This window comes from Microcebus murinus, chromosome 4 (assembly GCF_040939455.1).
Source record: "Microcebus murinus isolate Inina chromosome 4, M.murinus_Inina_mat1.0, whole genome shotgun sequence".
Taxonomy (NCBI): Eukaryota; Metazoa; Chordata; class Mammalia; order Primates; family Cheirogaleidae; genus Microcebus; species Microcebus murinus.
Genome location: NC_134107.1, coordinates 95,879,321 through 95,900,980, shown reverse-complemented (window position 1 = coordinate 95,900,980; position 21,660 = coordinate 95,879,321). Strand labels below are relative to the sequence as shown.

Sequence of the window (21,660 nt, the reverse complement as noted above, 5' to 3'; positions counted from 1 at the left end):
CTCAGCCTCCCAAGTAGCTGGGACTACAGGCATGTGCCACCATGCCCGGCTAATTTTTTTCTATATATATTTTAGTTGGCCAATTTATTTCTTTCTATTTATAGTAGAGACGTCTCACTCTTGCTCAGGCTGATTTTGAACTCCTGACCTTGAGCAATCCGCTGGCCTCTGCCTCCCAGAGTGCTAGGATTACAGGCGTGAGCCACCACACCCGGCCCACTTCCGCTTTTTAATGGTGAAAAGACAGTGAAGGAGATTGTGAGGGAGATAATTATGTGAATAAATATGATAATGCAGCAGCCCTATCATGTTTGGATCTACTTTATGCACTATGCTTTATGGGTTAAGAGATTTCCAGGAGTAATTGGGCCATATGGAATATTGTTCTTAGAATGTTTTGGGGTTACCACTGTTGTTTGGAGTTATCTGCATTTTGGGCATCTAATGATTTGGGCCTTTTTTTTTTATCTCCCCTAGAAGCCCTCTAATATAATAAGTTGGGTTAATGATTTGGCTTAGTTAACTGGGGGAAAAGCTGATAAAGTAGGGAAATCAGAAATATACATTCATGTGCTAATCTTTTTAAAACTGTTTATTATTCAGTCCAATTAGCTGTGTAAAAAAAAAAAAAAAAAACTGTTTATTATGGGCGATTTTGAACATAAACAAAAGTAGAGAGAATAATATAGTGAATCTCCATCAGCAAAAATAGAATAGTATAATGAACCCCTGATTGACCAGTCACTCAGTTTAAACAGTTGTCATCTCATGGTCAATCTTTCATTTATACCCTTTCCCTTTCTCCTTGGATTTTGAAGCAAATTCCAGAATTCTATCATTTCATCCATAAATATTTTGGCATGACTCTCTGAATAGATGAGGATTTTTTTTCTAAAAAATCCCACAGTATCATTATCCTACCTAAAATAGCAGTAATTCCTTAATATTATTAAATGTCAAACCAGTGTTAAAATTTTCACGATTGTCATATATATTTTACAATTTTTGTTTATTTATTTATTTTTATAGACAGGGTCTCACTCTGTTACCCAGGCTGGAGTGCAGTGACACGATCATAGGTTACTGCAGCCTTGAACTCCTGGGCTCAAGTGATCCTCCCGGCTTGCCTCCCAAAGTGCTAGGATTACAGGCATGAGCCACCACACCCAACGTATTTTTTATTTTTTTAATCTCTTGTTTGTTTGAATCAGTATCTAAATAAATTCATTATATTGATCTCTTAAGTTTTTAAAAAAAATGTTTGTTTTATTCTATAGGTTTCCCCTCCCGTTCTTTTTCCTTGCAATTTGTTTGTTTAAGAAATACATTAGTTAATATTTTGAAGTAGGGCCAAGGCCTTTTCTTTGTGTACCAATTGGAGTTCCTTCATCTTGTTTCCATTAAATACACTCATAATTCCTTACCTTTGATTTCCAGTTTTGCTTTGCTTTTTTAAAGCAGAACAGGAATTTAAAGGCATTTGCGAAACAATATTTTTACAAAATCCCTTTTGATTTTTATGATCCCCCCAATATTTTATGCTTATCTCATCCACATCTAATTTAACTTTAGCAAGTCTTTTTAAATATTTAACTTAGTTTTCATAGCAACATGTCTTTTTTTTGGTGTAAATGATCCAAAGTAAAAAAAACACAAAAAGAAACGTCGTTTTTTTCTTAATTTTTTTGTCACTTTACATGATATTTAATTAAATTACATATGTATAATAGCAGGAGCAATTGGCATAAATAGGTTTGGGAAAAAACAATTAATTATTGGTAAGAATGCAACTTAATATTGGGAGTGGAAGTTTCCAGGAATCAGAGACAATAGCTATTAGTTGGGGTGAGTTTGCATGTTGGGGACATCCATTGTTTTACAGAGAAAAGGGGAAGCATTTTTATTTTGGCTGGTTGGTTGAGTAGAGGTGGGTTAAGAGAACTTCTGAATTAATTTAAAATTATAAATAAGCTGGCTCATGCCTGTAATCCTAGCACTCTGGGAGGCTGAGGTGGTAGGATTGCTCAAGGTCAGGAGTTTGAAATCAGCCTGAGCAAGAGCGAGACCCCATCTCTACTAAAAATATAAATTAATTGGCCAGCTAAAAATATATGGAAAAATTAGCCAGGCACAGTGGTGCATGCCTCTAGTCCCAGCTATTTGGGAGGCTGAGGCAGAAGGATTGCTTGAGCCCAGGAATTTGAGGTTGCTGTGAGCGAGGCTGATGCCCTGGCACTCTAGCCCGGGCAACAGAGTGAGACTCTGTCTAAAAAAAAAAAAGAAATTATAAATAAGCCAAAGCTGTTAGAAATTTGAGGACAAGATAATTTATAGAACCTTTATTATTTATAGTATATACTTCAGGGTGATATTTTTGTCCACTTAAGTTAGAGTTTGCATGAACTGAACTGAATTTGATAATGGGCCAATGATATTAAAAACTTGGTGAGGAAACAGCCTAAACTCTCTAGTTTAAAAGGTTTATATCTGTTCACTGCCAGTGTAGTGTTCCATGGAACAAGTTGACATTTTCGTGTAGTAAGTTGTTTTCTGTTTCAGACAGAAGAAATCTTGGTTCATATGCCACAAGAAACAGAATTGTTTTTATTGTGGAAAGCAGGAGCAGAGCTGTATGTTTCTTATTAGGATTAGATGGGCACCTGCAGGATTTCTTCTCTTTCTGCTTCCTGCCTCCTGTTGTCCTTTCCTTCTGTCAAAATGTTCTAATGTTGCATAAGCAATGTTCTGACAATAGTTGAGTTTTTTTACTGGCTCATTTTTTTAAACCCTCAAAATAATGTTTTTAGTGATTGTATGTTCTTGGCTTACTTTCCATTTCTGTATCAACAGGGATATTGTGATTCTAGTCAAATGGGGTAGTTGTATTCTGGCAATGATCTTTGTGTCGAAGTCAGCTGCAAGAACACCACTTTCATATAATACACCTAAATATCTTACATTGCATAGTAATTCTGAGAGGTAATTAATTGTTAGGATCTCTTTAAAAGGTTTTCCAATCCTTAAAAATAAAATAATTTGTTTGAAGCATGTTACTCTTTGGCCTCTGACATATGCAGAAGACTAGCCAATGATTTTAGCCTACTGCCCCTTCTGATCTCATTTTCCTTCTTTTGAGTCAGCAGCTGCATCCAGTGCCCTGCTCTAAGTGAGCTGTTACTAAAAACAGTATTGTTAATACTGAGTCACAACCTCTTACAACATAAGTTTTAGGCATGAGTTTTAGGCCAAGAATCCATTTTGGAGTCACGTTAAATTTTGACAACCAAATTTCATTACCTAAATTTATCTCCCTTTTCTTATGCTAATACCAGCGTTTTCTACTTTTCCAGCTTTTTAGTGAAACTTTTTGGTGCATCAGAGTTGCCTGAGATAATCTGTAGTAATAAACTGAGCACCGGTGTAGGAGTTAGGGGATGTTTTTCTAGTTCCAGTTTTTACTCACTGGCAGTTTGATTTTGGGTAAATCACTTAACCTCATGGGGTTTCTAGTTTCTTTTTTATTTGTGGTTTTTGAATTGCTTTATTAAGGTATATTTCACAGACCATACAGTTTACCCAATTTAATGTCTTTTTAGTATACTTACAGAGCTGTGCAACCATCCCACAATACATTTTAGAACATTTTTGTTACCCTTCTTAAAAGAAACTCTATACCTATTAGCAGTCACTACTCATGTTTTCAACTTCCCTTGCCCAGCCCAAATCTATAGATTTGCCTCTTCTGGACATTTCATATAAATAGAGTCATACAATATGTGCTCTTTGTATCTGGCTTCTTTCACTTAGCATAGTATTTGGAAGGTTCCTTCACATTGTAGCATATGTTGGAATTTCATTTGTTTTTATGGCTCAATAATATTCTGTACTACCTTTTGTTTATTCTTGTTTTTATTTATTTTTTTGAGTCAGAGTCTCCCTCTGTTGGCTAGAGAAACATGGCATCAACCTAGCTCACAGCAACCTCAAACTCCTGGGCTCAAGCGATCCTTCTGCCTCAGCCTCCCAAGAAGCTGGGACTACAGACATGTGTCACCATGCCCGGCTGATTTTTTTTTATATATTTTTAGTTGGCCAATTAATTTCTTTCTATTTTTAGTAGAGATGAAGTCTCACTCTTGCTCAGACTGGTTCGAACTCCTGACCTTGAGCCATTCTCCCGCCTCGGCCTCCCAGAGTGCTAGGATTACAGGTGTGAGCCCCACTGTGCCCAGCCAGTTTATTCTTGAATTGATGGACATTTGTATTGTTTCTACTCTTTGACTGTTATGAATAATGCAGTAATGAACATTTGTGTACAAATTTTGTGTGGTCATAATGTTTTCATTTTTCTTGGGTATATACCTAGGAGTGGAATTGCTTGGTCATGTGGTGACTCCCATGTTTAACTTTTTGAGGAACTGCCAAACTGTTTTCCAAAGGGACTGCCCCATTTTATATTCTCACCAGCAATGTATAAGGGTCCAGTTTTGTTTTTTTGAGACAGAGTCTCACTCTGTTACCCAGGCTGAGTGCAGTGGCATATTCATGGCCCACTGTAGCCTCCAACTCCTGGGCTCAAGTGATCTTCCTGCTTTAGCCTCTTGAGTACCTAGACTACAGGTACCCACTACCTTGCCTCGCTAATTTGTTGTTGTTGTTAGGGTGTGGTCTTGAACTTCTGAGTTCAAACAGTCCTCTTGCTCAGCTTCCCACGGTCAGTGCTAGCATTATAGGGGAGAGCCAGTACCTGCCCCAAAACTTTCTGTCTTTTTGATTTTAGCCATCTCAGTGGATGTGAAGTGGTATATCATTGTGGTTTTGATTTGCATTGTCCTAATGAATAAAGGTGGTGAGCACCATTTCATGTGCTAATTGATCATCTGTATATCTTCTTTGGAGAAATGTCTATTTAAGTCCTTTGCCCATTTTAAAAATTAGGTTATTTGTCTTTTTATTGTTAAGTTATAAGTTATTGTTAAGTTATATTGTTAAGTTTATTATAAGTTATAAGTTTTTATTGTTAAGTTATAAGTTAAGTTTTATTGTTAAGTTATAAGAGTTCTATATGTTATTGATGCAAGGCCCTTATATATATGATTTACATATATTTTCTCCCATCCTGTGAGTTGTCTTTTCACTTTCTTGGTAGTTTTGTTTGTAATATGAAAGTTTTTAACTTTGATTCTCTAATTTCTTAATTTATACACTTATTCTGCCTCTGAAATTATATGTTCTTTTGTGGTTATTTTCCTCTGTAAGATATTCTTACAGAATATCCTTCCAGGCTCATTCTGTACCTCTCTCCCATTTTCATATATTCTTCCTTTCCCAGGACATATTCTAGCCTTAATGACTCTTTAAAAACCATCTGTCTGGCGGGGCTCAGTGTTTCATGCCTGTAATCCTAGCACTTTGGGGAGGCCGAGGTGGGAGGAATGCTTGAGGCCGGGAGTTTGAGACCAGCTTGAGCAAGAGTGAGACCTTGTCTCTACAAAAAATAGAAAAATCAACCAGACAAGATGGTATGCACCTATAGTCCCAGCTACCTGGGAGCCTGAGGCAGGAGGATGGCTTGAGCCCAGGCGTTTAAAGTTGCAGTGAAAGCTGTGATGATGCCATTGCACTGTAGCCTGGAGACAGAGCAAGACCCTGTCTCAAAACAAACACGCAAACAAAAACCTATCTATCTGTCTATCTATCCAATACACGTATCTTATGCAATAATCAAATTTTACAAAATGTATAACAAAGAAAGTGGAGGTTCCTTCTCTCTGAAGAAAACATTGTTAACATTTTATAATTAGATTTTTTTCCATTCACATGTTAACATTTTATGTTTTTTATTAAAAAGGGATCATACCACAATCTAGTTTGCTACTTGTTTTTTCATTTAATAATTTATCTCCAACACTCTTCCATGTCGATACATTTTGCCCTAGTCTCAATTATTTTAGTGGCTGCAGAGTATTCTATTTTATGAATATAATACAATTTATTTAAATAATAAATATATTGATAGATTTTAGTATTGCCATCAGCTTTTTTTTAAATTACAAATTTTACATCAGTTGTTTTTGCACATTTATATTTGCACACTAGTGTTTCTTTTCCATGTATTTGGTATTGCACTATTTACCATTTACTGAGAAGACTCTTAAGTTTTAGACTTATTTAAATTTTTAAAAATACAAGAGTTTTATTAGGTCTGACTTATGAGTAAATTCTCCAAAATTTATATATACTTTTCCATCATGATATATGCAATATTAGGATATTTTTTTGAAGCTAGATTCTTCATTTTCTCAGTAATTGTATAGAATAATTTACTAGAAATGGAATGCTTGGGGCAAAGTATGAGTGCCTAAAATTGTGTGAATGTTGCCAAATTGTCCTCCAAGTAGGGCCATGCTAATTCACTCAAAGAGTGTGTGACAGTCCTTTTTCTGTTCTCTTTAATCCTGGCAACTGGTGTTTTTAGGGAGTCAATCTGACAGGTGAAAAAAAATGTCATTGTAGTTTGTAGTTATTTATTAGTGCATTTGAGCATTTTTTAATTTGTCTGTTGGTTGTCTGTGTCCTTTATCTAATTTTCTTTTGGGCTTTTGGCCTTTTCTCATTAATTGTAATAGCTTTTTGAATATTAGGGAAATTAGTTACCTTATAAAATATATTACAGATATTTTTGCTTGTCTTGTGACTTTGTGTATGTGTATAATGTAAAATGTAAACATTTTTATGTTTACAGTTAGATTTTTCTCTTTTTTTCCCTTTATGATTTCTTGACTTTTTATTCTAATTTAATAAAAATATTTACCTACATTTTCTTCATCTACTTTTATGTTTTACTTTTAAATTTTAATCTTTGCTTCATGTGAAATGCATTTTGGTATAAACCAAATGACAATAGGTATCAGTATGAAATTTATTGGAGTTGTAACTTTATATTTATTTTGTGATTATTAATGACTTTCTTCCTCTCACTTAATTACAAATGAGGCCAATGGATTATGTCATTTTTCCCCCTTATTCCTATCTTCATGAGGCACAGTGCTTGCCACATGATGGGCCCTCCATTTTTGTTGTTATTGTTGTTGAAATAGCGTCTCGCCCGGTTGCTGTGCTAGAGTGTGGTGGCATCATTATAGCTCTCTGCAACCTCAAATTTCTAGCCACAAGCAATCCTCCTGCCTCAGCTTTCTGAGTAGCTGGACTACAAGCACACATAACCACTCTTGGCTAATTTTTGTATTTTATTTGTAGGCACAGGTTCTTGCTGTTTTCCTCAGGCTGGTCTTGAACTACTGGCCTAAATCAGTCCTCCTGACTTGGCCTCCTAAAGTGCTAGGATTACAGGCGTGAGCCACTGTGCCCAGCCAGTATCCTCCATTTATTGAATGTATGAATCTAGGTTTTTCTCCAGATGGTTAGCTTGTCCTGATACAACTTACTAAATAATCCTTCTTTTCCCTCTTGATTCAAAAAGCTACCTTATCATTTACAAAGCACCCATAGGTACCTGTGTACATTTCCAAACTCTTTAATCCATTGATTATACTGTTTTTACTTGCTTTGATGCTGTACAGCTTTAATTGCCATAGCTTTTTACTACTTCTTGTCTCTTCTCTTCTAGTGAGACAAGGTCTCACAAAGGTACCCAGGCTAGTCTTGAACTGCCTGGGCTCCTGCCTCAGCCCCCCAAGTAGCTGGGATTACCAGCATGTACCACTATGCCTGGCTCTATGGCTTCATACTGTTTAAAGTATATTTGGAAGGCTAGCCTTAAATACCCTTAAATATATTATGCCACAGTTTGGGAAGCTTTGTGATCTCCCTTAGTAAAACTTTTTGCTAGCCCATAGGAAACATTTATTTAACTTACCAATTAAAGATTTAATCCATCCTGAGAGTCAGCCTGCAAAGTAGAAATAATTTTGGAGGTGCTACTTGGTGAAGAGTTTTTCAAGGATATAACATTGTTAGTTCTGGCTCAATCTCTTAAGTATCATTTTAAAAACTCTTATGCCAGGTGTGGTAGTATTTGCCAATAGTCCCAGCTACTCGGAGTCTGAGGCAGGAGGATCATTGAGCCCAGGAATTTGAGTCTAGTCTGGGCACCATAGTAAGACTCGTCTCTTTAGGGGGAAAAAAAAAAAGAGAATTCCCATTGTATAACTTTGGGCATTTCTAGAAAGACATCACAGGCTGGGCACGGTGGCTCATGCCTCTAGTCCTGGCACTTTGGGAAGCCAAAGCAGAAGGATTGCTTGAAGCCAGGAGTTCAGGGCCAGCCTGAGCAAGAGCAACACCCCATCTCTAGAAGAAAGAGAAAAATTAGCTGGGTGTGGTGGTGTGTGACTGTAGTCCCAGCTACTTAGGAGCCTGAGGGAGGAAGATAGCTTGAGCCCAGAAGTTTGAGAGCTTACGGTGAGCTATGACAATGTCACTGCCCTCTACCCCAGAAAACAGAATGACAGAATGAGACCCTGTCTCAAAAAAAACAAACCCCAAAAAACAAAAAAACCTCATTTTTTCTCAAAGTCTTTTAATGCAAAATACACAGAGGGTAGATGGCAGGAAAGGTATCAAGATAATTGTGTTGGCACCTAGCTGATGTCAAAGCAGATAATGGAAAAGATATTACTTAAAACGGTTACAGGGAATTAATTTTATAGCTCTTGACTTTCCACCTCATGCATGACATATTACTTTCCTGGGTCATGCTATATTCAACTGATTCATTGGCTGTGACTTGAGTGAAGTTCGAGTAACATTGCTGATTAATCACTTTGTAAAATTTTAAACTATGAAATAGACCATTCTCTTGGGATTTTCTGTATTTCTCATGCAGAAACCAGGTTTTATGATTATTAGAGAAGTTTAAAACAGAAATTTAATGTCTGGGGAACAATACTAATGAAACCATGCCTATTGTAAAAAAATTTTGTTTTCTTTTTGATTGGAATATTGTTCTACAGTGCTTCCATGAAACTCTGTTAATTCTGAATAACTGCTAATTTACAAGTGTATTTTCACATGATTATCCATTTTCTTAAAAAAGAAAAAAAACAAAACAACAGTGGTTTTATCAAGTTCTTTCAGACTTTTAAAAAAGGCCTAACCATGGAGAGAGAAGAGCACCCCAGATCTCGGTACCCGAGAGTGGGGAGGAGTCAGGAAAGAAGAACACGGTGCCTGGGGAGCACCCGGACTGCAAGCCAGAACTCAGGCTTTGAGAATTGGGAGAGCATGACGTGCCTGGGAAAGGCGGGAGCACCAGTGTTTGCGCTGCGCTTGGCTATTTAGGGGATTCCGAGGGGCAGCAAGGGGTGAACGACCTGGTGCAAGATGGCTGGTAAAGAGATGTTTCAAGATACTGTGGAGGAGCATGTCATCAATGAAGAATTATAAAAATCTGGAAGAAGAATACACTGTTTCTGTATGGCCTGGTTATGACCTATCTCTTCAGTGGCTTCCTGAAGTGACTAAACTGGAAGGAAAGGATTATGTCCTTCATTGGTTAGCACTGGGGACTCATACATCTGATGAGCAGAATTATCTGGTGATTACTTGAGTACATATTCCCAATGATGATGCACAGTTTGATGCTTCCCACTGTGACAGTGACAAAGGTGAATTTGGTGGCTTTGTTTCTGTCACAGGAAACATTGAATGTGAAATTAAAATTAATCATGAAGGAGAAATAAGCTGTGCTTGTCACATGCTGCAGACCCCTCTCACATCATTGCTATTATAAAAACACCACCTTCTCATGTATTGATTTTTTTTTTTTTTTTTTGAGACAGAGTCTCACTTTGTTGCCCAGGCTAGAGTGAGTGCCGTGGCGTCAGCCTGGCTCACAGCAACCTCAAACTCCTGGCTCAAGCAATCCTCCTGCCTCAGCCTCCCAAGTAGCTGGGACTACAGGCATTCGCCACCATGCCCGGCTAATTTTTTGTGTATATATTAGTTGGCCAATTAATTTCTTTCTATTTATAGTAGAGACAGGGTCTTGCTCTTGCTCAGGCTGGTTTCGAACTCCTGACCTCGAGCAATCCGCCCGCCTCGGCCTCCCAGAGAGCTAGGATTACAGGCGTGAGCCACTGCGCCCGGCCTGATTTTTGACTATACAAAACATCCTGCTAAACCAGACCCAAGTGGAAAATGTAATCCTGATCTTAGGTTAAGAGGTCATCAAGGCCGGGCGCTGTGGCTCACGCCTGTAATCCTAGCTCTTGGGAGGCCGAGGCGGGCGGATTGCTCAAGGTCAGGAGTTCAAAACCAGCCTGAGCAAGAGCGAGACCCCGTCTCTACTATAAATAGAAAGAAATTAATTGGCCAACTGATATATATATATAAAATTAGCCGGGCATAGTGGCGCATGCCTGTAGTCCCAGCTACTCGGGAGGCTGAGGTAGAAGGATCACTTGAGCCCAGGAGTTTGAGGTTGCTGTGAGCTAGGCTGACGCCACGGCACTCACTCTAGCCTGGACAACAAAGCGAGACTCTGTCTCAAAAAAAAAAAAAAAAAAGAGGTCATCAAAAGGAAGGCTGTGATCTTTCCTGGAATTCTGATTTGAGTGGACATCTCCTAAGTGCATCCGACGACCATGCTGTCTGTCTGTGGGATATAAAGGGAGGACCAAAGGAAGGCAGATTTGTGGATGCTGCAGCATCTTTACTGGCCACTCAGCTGTGGTAGAGGATGTGGCCTGGTATCTGCTGCACGAGTCATTGTTTGGCTCTGTCACTGATGACCAGAAACTTATGATATGGGACACCAGATCCAGTACCACCTTCAAACCCAGTCACTTGGTGGATGTTCACGCTGCTGAGGTCAACTGCCTCTAGTTAAATCCCTGTGGTGAGTTCATTCTAGCAACCAGCTCTGCAGATAAGACCATAGCTTTATGGGATCTGCATAACTTAATATTAAAACTCCATGCCTTTGAATTTCCTAAAGATGAAGTTTTCCAGGTTCACTGGTCTCCACATAATGAAGCTATTCAAGTGGTATTGATCGCACCTGAATGTGTGGGATTAAGTAAAATTGGAGAAGAACAATCTGCAGAAGATGGGCCTCCAGAACTACTATTTATTTATCGAGGACACACTGCCAAGATTTCAAATTTTAGTTGTAACCCCAATGAGCCTTGGGTCATTTGCTTAGTGTCTGAGGATCACATCATGCAGGTATGGCAAATGGCTAAAAATATTCAAAATGATGAAGAGTCAGATGTCACAACATTGGCACTGGAGGGACAAGGATCTTAAACACCATAGTACAAAAGATGTTTCTGTTGAACATAATGCTACATGAATGCGTGATTTCTCAAGTGCTAAAAAGGCATTGTACAGTAGGAAATAAATGTAAATGGGATGGGATGGTGTTCTTTACCGTCTGATTCTAGCACTTTCAAGTGAGCTGTTGAATACTGTATCATACTGTAGCTATTAGGGAAGAAAAGAATGTTGCTTAAGAAAGAACATCACCATTGTTTTAAAATGAGAGTAGCATGGTACTGCCTTTGATTCAACTATTTTAAGTCCTCATTTTCTCAAACTGACTGCTTACTGTTCCCAAATATGCAAGAATAACTTTTACACGGTTTCCTTCCAACACGTCTTGATTGGCTTTGCAGAAATAAAGTCTTTTTTTAAAAAAAGTCCTAACCATGGATTTTAGAATTATTAAAGTAGAGAAATACTCAAATAGGTTCGTTTGGGACCCTTGGTCTCCACCCTGGAATTAAGTGCTACTGAAAATAACTCTGGAATAAAGGGTTTTTATGTGGCAGGACTAGCTGACTTTCATGGATTGATTTTGCAAGTTTTCTGTGGGTAGAAAATGGACTGACTTTTCTTTTAATTGTATTATTATTTAAAACAATTTTTTCTCCATGCTAGTCTTAACCGAGATACTTTTAGTCTCCCAGCACACCAATGAGTAGCTTGTTAGTAGATGCTATCTCAGGTTGATTTGTTACTTTTGAGATTTACTGTGCTTGCAAAACACCTGTCTGTAAATTTGAGCCTTGCTAGGTGGTTGGCTTTTGTGTTTGACTGAAGGTTTGCTCTGGTGAAAGCAAGTAGCTATTGGAAAAAGAGAAAAGGGAAAAAATAGAGAGTCAGCAAATTTCTATATGCTTTCATGGAAGAGATTTCCCAATTAGAAGGCTTTTGTAGGCTTAACCTTTTTGTCCTAAAGTAACCCAGCATTTCATTATGTATTCCATTGAGGTTTTGGAGCTCTGTGCCAGAAAGCGGGGACCAAGGTTGAATGTGAAAGGAATATTCAGAGGATGAAGCTCATAGTCAACAAAGTGCTGCTTCATAGGCTAGGTCCAAAAATAACCTGCTTGCCATAGGGGAGCAAGAATGGAGGTAGCATGAGCTGCTCTTTTGAGCAGTGTTTCAAGTCTTGCTATGTCATTCCACTATAATTAAAATCGTGTTTAAGGCAATATCGTTTAAAGTTTAGGTTTGGGAGAATGTTGTCTTGGTAAATTTTACTTATCCCCGTGGAACAGTTATTCTGCAAGGTTTGGAAGGAATATTTTTTCTGCCAGATTGGAGGAAATTAACACAATTTACTCTTTTATAAATAGGGGCATGGTCTGCATCATAACCATCTAATAGCTGAAGTTCAGATTAGTGATTGCTTGGATCCTGTGGTGACTCCTGAGTGATTACCAGGCAGAACTCAGTCTTTGGTTCAGAAAAGATAGCTTTGGAATGGCTCCCCAGCATGCCCTGAAGGCAGGAAATGTTTTGCTTCAGAGGGTTCTTTTAAGGCTTGCACTAGAACCCTAAAACAGTACGTTTTAAGAGTTATAAATAACATTGAATGTGGACATGAGTAGCAACATAGACACCTAATTAGCAAGTCAGAAAGTTTGACTAGATGGTATATATTAACTCTGGTCACTTAATGGAAGGAAATCGTAAAAGGGAATATAGTTTGTTTTAGGTCGTGGTGATTGTGAAGTTGAAGCTGGCTTAGGAAAGGAACATTAGATATATTGTTCTTACTAATGGTTCAACTTATTTCTCAGGTTTATAGTTGGATGAAGAGATGTTCTCTCTTTCTTTCTCTCTCTCTCTCTCTCTCTCTCTCTCTCTCTTTCTCTCTTTCTCTCTTTCTCTCTTTCTCTCTTTCTCTCTTTCTTTGACAGAGTCTCACCCTGTTGCCCAGGCTTGAGTGCCATGGCATCAGCCTAGCTCACAGCAACCTCAAAGTCCTGGGCTCACGCCATCCTTCTTCCTCAGCCTCCCGAGTAGCTGGGACTACAGGCATGCTCCACCATGCTCGGCTAATTTTTTCTATATATTTTTTATTTTTAGCTGTCCTATTAACTTCCTATTTTTAGTAGAGATGGGGTCTCACTCTTGTTCAGGCTAGTCTCGAACTCCTGAGCTCAAACTATCCACCCGCCTTGGCCTCCCAGAGTGCTAGGATTATAGGCATGAGCCACTGCGCCCAGCCAAAGAGATGATATTTCTACCCCATTTAGGGAACTAGGGGCTCAAAATTTAAAAGCAACACAAGAGAGAAATGCAGTGAAAAGTATCCTGCCCACACATACCCTATAGTCAGTCATCCAGGTCCCCCTTTCCATGGGCAGTTGGTATTATATGTCTTAATGTCCCAAAATACATGTATAAAGTAAATGTGAATATCTGTTACTCTACTCCCTCTTTTAAAACAAATTGTGGTAGATTATATTATACATACTCGTCTGCATCTTTCTTTTTTCACCATTGTATCCTGAGAATTATTACATGTAGCTCTATAAGGAGCTCTCTAATTTTAAAAAAAAGCTGCATAGTATTCCAACGAAGGGATGTATCATAATTATTTTTTTGGTCATTTAGCCATTTGAGTTGTTGCTAAGATTTTGCTAATACAGTAATGCTAGAGAATTTAAAAAATGTTAGTTTTATATTGATAAGTAAATGTTAAGTCATAATAGCAACTTGTTACAATAATATTTAAAATCTGTATAGTGTGTTCATAAATGTCTTCTTTGAGCCTTGCTATGATCTTATGGGGTAAGCACAGCATTTATACAGAAGGAAGTATATCCCTTCGGATCTAGTTCAGGTAGCAGAGGTAGAAACAAGGTCTTCTGACTCATATTTGAGTATCTTTCTGCTTTACCCCAAATGCAGATACTGTTGTGGGATTGTAGGGAAGTGGGCATGGGAGAATAAGAGGAAATAAAGCTGGGTGAGACAAGCTTGGGAGAGAGAGGGGATATACCTGTTATTCCAGAAATCAGGATCCTGTTTGCCAGGAGTGAGAAGAGCTGGATATCAGCCTGTTACAGGGACATAAAGCATGTAGGCACTGGCAGAGCATCATAGTTTGATTGCCGTCTTGGAGTGTAGTAGTATGATAAGCTAAAACATGGTGGTACTTGAGAAACTAGGGACTGAGCTCCCTAGAATAGACTGGGGGTAAATTAGCATTCAAGATTTGTTAAGGGAGGCTGGGTATGGTGGCTTGCACCTATAATCCCAGCTACTTGGGAGGCTGAGGCAGGAGGATCACTTGAGCCCAGGTGTTCAAGACTGCAGTGAGCTGTGATGGTGCCACTGCACGATAGCCTAGGTGACAGAGACCCTGCCTCCTAAAAAAAAATTTAAGAGAATGTATTTGGCCAAGGCCATAAAACAGAAACACAGGCAATAGTGAAAACACAGAATTTTCTTAGAAGCCACAGGGTCAGGGAGGGGATAATAGCATGTTAATTACAAGGAGATGGCTGTAATGTTAGTCAATTTTGGTCTTAAGGCTAGGGAGTGGGAGAAAGCCTTTTTCCTTTAGAGACCAGATGAATTATACAAGGGTAAGTCATCCTATAGCTAGACATAGAGAGGAAGATATGAAACTGATTCATGCTTTCATTTTATAGTTTATACTATTTAGAAACCTGAGTGTAAGCCTAGTTATCAGCCTTCCATCATAATTGCCATGTACTAAATGCCTGCTGTGTTCTGTACATCTCATATAATTTTTGCTAGCCCCTCAAAAACTGCAAAGTAACTATTGTTGTATCTAGTTTCCATTGAAAAAACTGAGGTTCAGTTAGATAGCTTGTCCAAGGTCCTTTACCTTTTAAATGGTAGAGCTGAGATTTATAAGTAGGCCTATGTGATTCTAAGGCTTTGTTCTTTCCATGATACCAGGTGTTAGACATCCACATTGAACAGTGAAATTCTAATCATGGTTATACATAACTATACTAGAATTCTATTACTGCCATTATAAAAAGTGTTCATATATAACAAGATCATTTGTCTGTTATGGATTTGGGCTGAAAGAAGAGAAGGAATGCTAAGGAAAATGACCACTGGAGATACTAAGAACTGGCAAACTCACTCTGAATATGCATATAATTTATAGTAAAGTAATGTGCTTGCTATACATATGTAGCTTTAAGATAAAATTTCCAGTGCTTCCTTCCCTCATTAGGTTGTACTTTCTGAAGTTCTTCTTATATAGAGATTACATAGCCGCCACTGAAGACCATAGCTGGTGGTAACCAGGACCTAGAACTCTTTTTTGTGGGGTGGGGTGGGAGGTGTTGCCTGAAGGATCCATGTACACTGAGATCACCATAATTATGATTTCTCCTCCCACTGTGAAGTTTGAGGAGGTAAGAACCTCCTTGACTTAACAAACTTTGGCCAACAAGTGTTATTGCCCTCAATTCCTTAGCATTATCCTGAAAAATTTTGGTGTATATTTTTTGGCTAATACCTTTGATATACTTCCAGTAACCATTGTATTTGAGTATTGATATGGGAGGTTGACGTACTGGTGAAACAATCACTTGGAAACTGTGATTCAGTGTTAGTCACTGGCTTTTCTGTTAGGCTACATTCTCCTGTCTCTTGCCTTAATTGTGGTGTGTCTCAGTCATTTGATTATACAACTGTCAAAGAGACTGACCTCAGTAATAACCCAATCACATTTCCAGATAGTAAAAATATTGGGGACAAAAATCATTCATATGTATTAGGTACGGGTATTGGTTCTTCTCTGGAGAAATGTTAGCACACTTTCTAGGTTATGTTGATAATATTAAAAGATAAATAACCTTAGGAAAAATTGCCATTTATACTTTTAGTTAGTGTTCTTAAAAAGTGGAAATGTAACAGTGTGCTTTCTGGACATACTCACTTTAGTATTCATTATGTGATAAGTTTTATATCTTTGTTGGCAGACTTTTAAAACCATGCATGGTTTGGATTCATTTTGCCTGTTTTTACCTGATTTCTCACTATTCTGTTTTTCTTCACAGCCTCATGGAATTGCCACATTTAATCTTTATTTTAAAAAATCTTTTTTGGAATGCCTATTTTTTCTCCCTTCTTTCCTTCCTTCCTTTTATTTGTCCTTCTATTTCATCCACGAATATTTGAGTGCCACTGTGTTCTAGGCACTGTGCCAGGCATTGACATGGGGTGGTGAACAAGAAAGGGACATGGTCTGTGCCCTCAGGAGCTTATAGTCTATCCTCGTGTTACTTATTCCTGTCCTGCCCTGCCTTCAAGGTTCAGCTCAAGTCTGATCATTGTATAGCTAGTTCTCTTTGACTTCTGTAGTCCTTGTTGACCCGTCCCTTCTGTGAGCTGCACTTCTTTCAATTTGGTTCACACAGGTTAGCCCCCACCACCAGCAGGAGGTGGGTGAGTGGCAGGCTTAGTGAAGCTCATCTGTATTTACAGCCGCTCCACATCCTGTCAGATCAGCATGCACTATATTCTCACAGGCGCACAAACCATACTGTAAACTGCGCATGCGAGGGATCTAGGTTTCGTGCTCCTCATGAGAATCCAATGCCTGATGATCTGAGGTGGAGCTGAGGAGGTGATGCTAGTGCTGGGGAGCCGCTGCAAATACAGATCAGCAGAGAGGTTTGACTGCACAATAATGTAATGTGCTTGAATCATCCCGAAACCATCCACCATCACCCCCTGCCCCCCATCTGTGGAAAAATTGTCTTCCGTGAGACTGGTCCCTGGTGCCAAAAAGGTCAAGGACCACTGAGCTAGAGTATAATTTCTGTAAGGGCTGATATGTCATGTTATTTTTTGTCCTCCACAATGGTGAGCCCAAGTAATTAAAAGGGTTTTGATTGAGTATGCTCTGCTGAATGTTGAAGTTACTAGCTCTTGGAATTTAGAAGTAGTAAAAGTAGTAATAAGGGTATGCCCTTAAAAAATTCCTACTAGTTGTTTGCCTAGCATTTGCTATCTGCTTCTGTTTTTTTTTTTTTTTTTTTTTTGAGACAGAGTCACACTTTGTTGCCCAGGCTAGAGTGAGTGCCCTGGCGTCAGCCTAGCTCACAGCAACCTCAAACTCCTAGACTCAAGCAATCCTCCTGCCTCAGCCTCCCGAGTAGCTGGGACTACAGGCATGTACCACCATGCCTGGCCAATTAATTTCTTTCTATTTTTATAGTAGAGATGGGGTCTCGCTCACGCTCAGGCTGGTTTTGAACTCCTGACCTTGAGTTCAGGCCCACCTCGGCCTCCCAGAGTGCTAGGATTGCAGGCTTGAGCCACCGCACCTGGCCTCTGCTTCTGTTAATCTATGCTAAAAGTGAATGAAAATGACCCCACTGATTCACCATCTGCATTTATGTTATTTTCTAGCAAAGGAGTTGCATTTGAGTTCATCATTGCATAGCTTCTTATGTAGTTTACCTTGTGACGTTATAATGAGGGATACATTTTATGACTAAGGAACATAGCTAACCTAGTGTTGATTGCCTAGCACTATGCAGTCATCTTTTGGTCTTAAATGCCTATCGCTATGTCTTAGTTCATGTAGTGTTAAATGTTAAAAGCAACTCATTTAAAATGGGAAGCAGACAATGTAATAACTTAAAATTCAGTATTGAACTCTCAGAAAGATTAATAGAAATGGAAAATGATCTTTTAATGGGCCTACATTATTTACATTTTATGTTGTTAGAGATCAAATCTTTTCCTAAGTAGTAAATGAATGCAGCAACTTAAATGTGAAGGAGGGAGGCTATGTGATTAAATTAAAAGTTTTTCTGAATGTGCTAAAAGCTCTGGGGTAATGGCAGACTTTAGTATTGGGAATAAGAAGGGATATTTTCTTTTTTCTTTTTTTTGAAACAGAGTCTTGCTTTGTTGCCTGGGCTAGAGTGAGTGTTGTGGCGTCAGTCTAGCTCACAGCAACCTCAAACTCCTGGGCTCAAGCAATCCTGCTGCCTCAGCCTCCTGAGTAGCTGGGACTACAGGCATGCGCCACAATGCCTGGCTAATTTTTTGTATATATATTAGTTGGCCAATTAATTTCTTTCTATTTATAGTAGAGATGGGGTCTTGCTCTTGCTCAGGCTGGTTTCAAACTCCTGACCTTGAGCAATCCGCCCACCCTGGCCTCCCAGAGTGCCAGGATTACAGGAGTGAGCCACCGAGCCTGGCTGGGATATTTTCTTTATTAAGAGGGAGTAGAGCCTACTGGGACAAGGAAATGCTCTTCTGCCTACACCTAAAAATTAGGAAGGTAAGTGTATGAAATCAAAGGGATAAAAGACCATGGAACAGGAGAAAAGGAAACCATTTTCCCTGTGAAATAATCCTACATCTTGATTTGAACTAAAAATTTACATGACAATTGGGGAACATTGACTGGATTTCTGATGTTAAGGAATTATTCTCTGTTTAGGTAGGATAACAGTATTTTGGTCATACTAAAAACAAAAAGTACTTACCATTTAGAAAAAAGGTTGAGGGAAATCTGAGACACTGAGCTCCTTCTACTCACTTTACTTATATTAAGGAAATTGTTTTCCATATTACTCGTTTTCTTTTTATTTAATATTTGAGATATTGTATGGTAAATATAGGTAGTTTTGACCTTAGGCATTTCTTGTCTTTTCTCATCCTACCTTCTTCCTGGAAATATATATTTTTCTTTGTCCTTATTTTTTCCATGGTTTTACACAATTTTTCCAGCAGATCAGGACCCAGCACTTCCTTTATCTTCTGTTCTGTCAGTGTGTTGGGTGGTGGTTGTGTTAATGGAAAAAAAGCCAAACTCTGTAAAATAATTTTAAAGAGATTTACTCTGAGCCAAATTTGAGGATCATGACCCAGAGCCACGCCCAAGAAACCTTGAGCAAATGGACTTGCTGTGGCTGGGTTACAGTTTGGTTTTATACATTTCAGGGAGACGGGTTACGGGTAAAGTCATAAATTAATATGCGGGAGGCATACATTGGTTTGGCCCAAAAAGGTGGGCCATCTTGAAGTGGGGGCGTACAGGTTATAAGTGGATTTAAAGATTTTTTGACTTGTAATTGATTAAAGACCTGAAGCTTTGTCTAAAGGCTTGGAAGGTTTTATAAGGAGCTATTTATCAGATATAAGCCAGAATATATTTGTTGTATAAATTGAGAACCTGCAGACTTGTCTTGCATATCCTTAGGCCTGTTGATGGGTTACAAAGGATGTCCCCAAGAAGAGAGGGGGACATGAGGCATGTCTGACCTCCCTCTTCCTGGCAGGCAATTTAGTTTTAGGATATTCCTTTGGCGAGGGGGTCCATTTAGTCAGCCAGTGCGGGTGAGCCTTAAGATTTTATTTTAGTTCACAGTTGTTTCATTGTCATTGACAGAGCTGCCTATGGTAATGTTACTTCCCAGCTCATGCTATTAATTGCAACCATTGTGTGCCCTGCCTCCCTACCCCACCCCAATTTGTAAAATGAAATGATAATCCCAGCCTTTTCTGAGATTCTTCATAAGAGTGTCTAAAGATTTGAAAATGTCTAGTGGAGGTAATATAAACATCTTAGGAAATGTGATAATTTCATAGATTTTTTTTCCAAAATAGCATTTTGATATTCTTTTTTTTTTTTTTTTTTTGAGACAGTGTCTCGCTTTATTGCCTAGGCTAGAGTGAGTGCCGTGGCGTCAGCCTAGCTCACAGCAACCTCAAACTCCTGGGCTCAAGCAATCCTTCTGCCTCAGCCTCCCAAGTAGCTGGGACTACAGGCATGTGCCACCATGCCCGGCTAATTTTTTTCTATATATATTAGTTGGCCAATTAATTTCTTTCTATTTATAGTAGAGACGGGGTCTCGCTCTTGCTCAGGCTGGTTTCGAACTCCTGACCTTGAGCAATCCGCCCGCCTCGGCCTCCCAGAGAGCTAGGATTACAGGCGTGAGCCACCGCGCCCGGCCGATTTTGATATTCTTAATCAACTTGATTGAGATATAATTTACATTTGGTAAAATTAAAACATTTTAAGTATATAATTTTAATTTTGACAAATATACACACCCATTTGATGACCACACAATGAAGATACAGAATAATTCTTTTATCCCCAAAAGTTCATTAGTACCCTTTGCATTCATTCCCATGCTCCTCTATTCCCAGAAAAGCACTGCTTAATTTGTCACCATAGGTTAGTTTTGCTTTTTCTGGAATTTCCTATGAATGGCCTCAGTTAGGATGTACTCTTCTTTCATCACCATCCTGTGTTTCACATACATTCATTGTTGTTATCTATATCAGATTTTGTTACTTTTTATTGCTGAGTGGTATGTCTGAGTAGCATTACGTTTTATGGAAATAGCAGGATTTTTTAATTCATTCTCCTATTGATGAACATTTGGATTGTTTCTAGTTTTTTGCTGTTAATGAGTATAAGCTTCTCTGAACTTCACGTACAGCTTTAGAAACACATACATATATAAATACCTTAGGACCTAAGTAAATACCTTATATTGGAATGGCTGGATCATATTAATATGTTGGTAGGTTTATGTTTAACCTACCAACCTAAAATGGCCACATTGTCTTCCAAAGTTGCCTGCACCATTTTACATTCTCTCTAGCAGTGCTTGGGATAAGAGAGTTCCAGTTGCTTTAAATCCTTTTTCCTTTTGTTTTGTCTTTTTTCTCACTGTGTTGCCCAGGCTGGTGTGTAGTGGCTATTCACAGGCCTGATCATAGTGTACTGCAGCTGCAAACTCCTAACCTCAAGTGATCTTCCTGATTAGCTGGAACTACAGAACATACCACCATTCCTGGACTAGTTGCTTGATTTAATTTATTTATTTTTGCTGGCCTCTCCCCGTCCCCCTGGTGCCTTGGCCAGTTGCTTTAAATCCTTAACAACACTAGAATGATATGTCTTAAATTTTAGCTATTCTAATTATTGTATAGTGGTATCTTCTGGTACATTTCCCTAATGACTATTGATATAGAACATCTTTTCATGTAACTTATTTGTCAGCTCTGTGTCTTCTTTGGTGAAGTATTTGTTTAAATCCTTTGCCCATTTAAAAAAATTGGACTAGGCAGGGTGCAGTGGCTCACGCCTGTAATCCTAGCACTCTAGGATTGGGAGAGGGGGGATAGGGAGCCTGAGGCGGGCGGATTGCTTAAGGTCAGGAGTTCAAAACCAGCCTGAGCAAGAGCGAGACCTGTCTCTACTAAAAATAGAAAGAAATTAATTGACCAACTAAAATATATATAAAAAATTAGCCGGGCATGGTGGCGCATGCCTGTAGTCCCAGCTACTCAGGAGGCTGAGACAGGAGGATTGCTTGAGCCCAGGAGTTTGAGGTTGCTGTGAGCTAGGCTGACGCCACGACACTCTAG

At 38.8% G+C, this 21,660-nt stretch overlaps 1 protein-coding gene and 1 pseudogene across 7 annotated transcripts in view; both read left to right on the top strand.

Annotated features, from left to right (window-relative positions):
* The window catches only part of SIK3 (SIK family kinase 3), a 235,311-nt gene that overhangs the window by 14,505 nt on the left and 199,146 nt on the right, over positions 1-21,660 (top strand). The gene's annotated exons all lie outside the window — the stretch shown is intronic.
* LOC105876084 (histone-binding protein RBBP7-like) lies at positions 639-19,890 on the top strand (annotated as a pseudogene).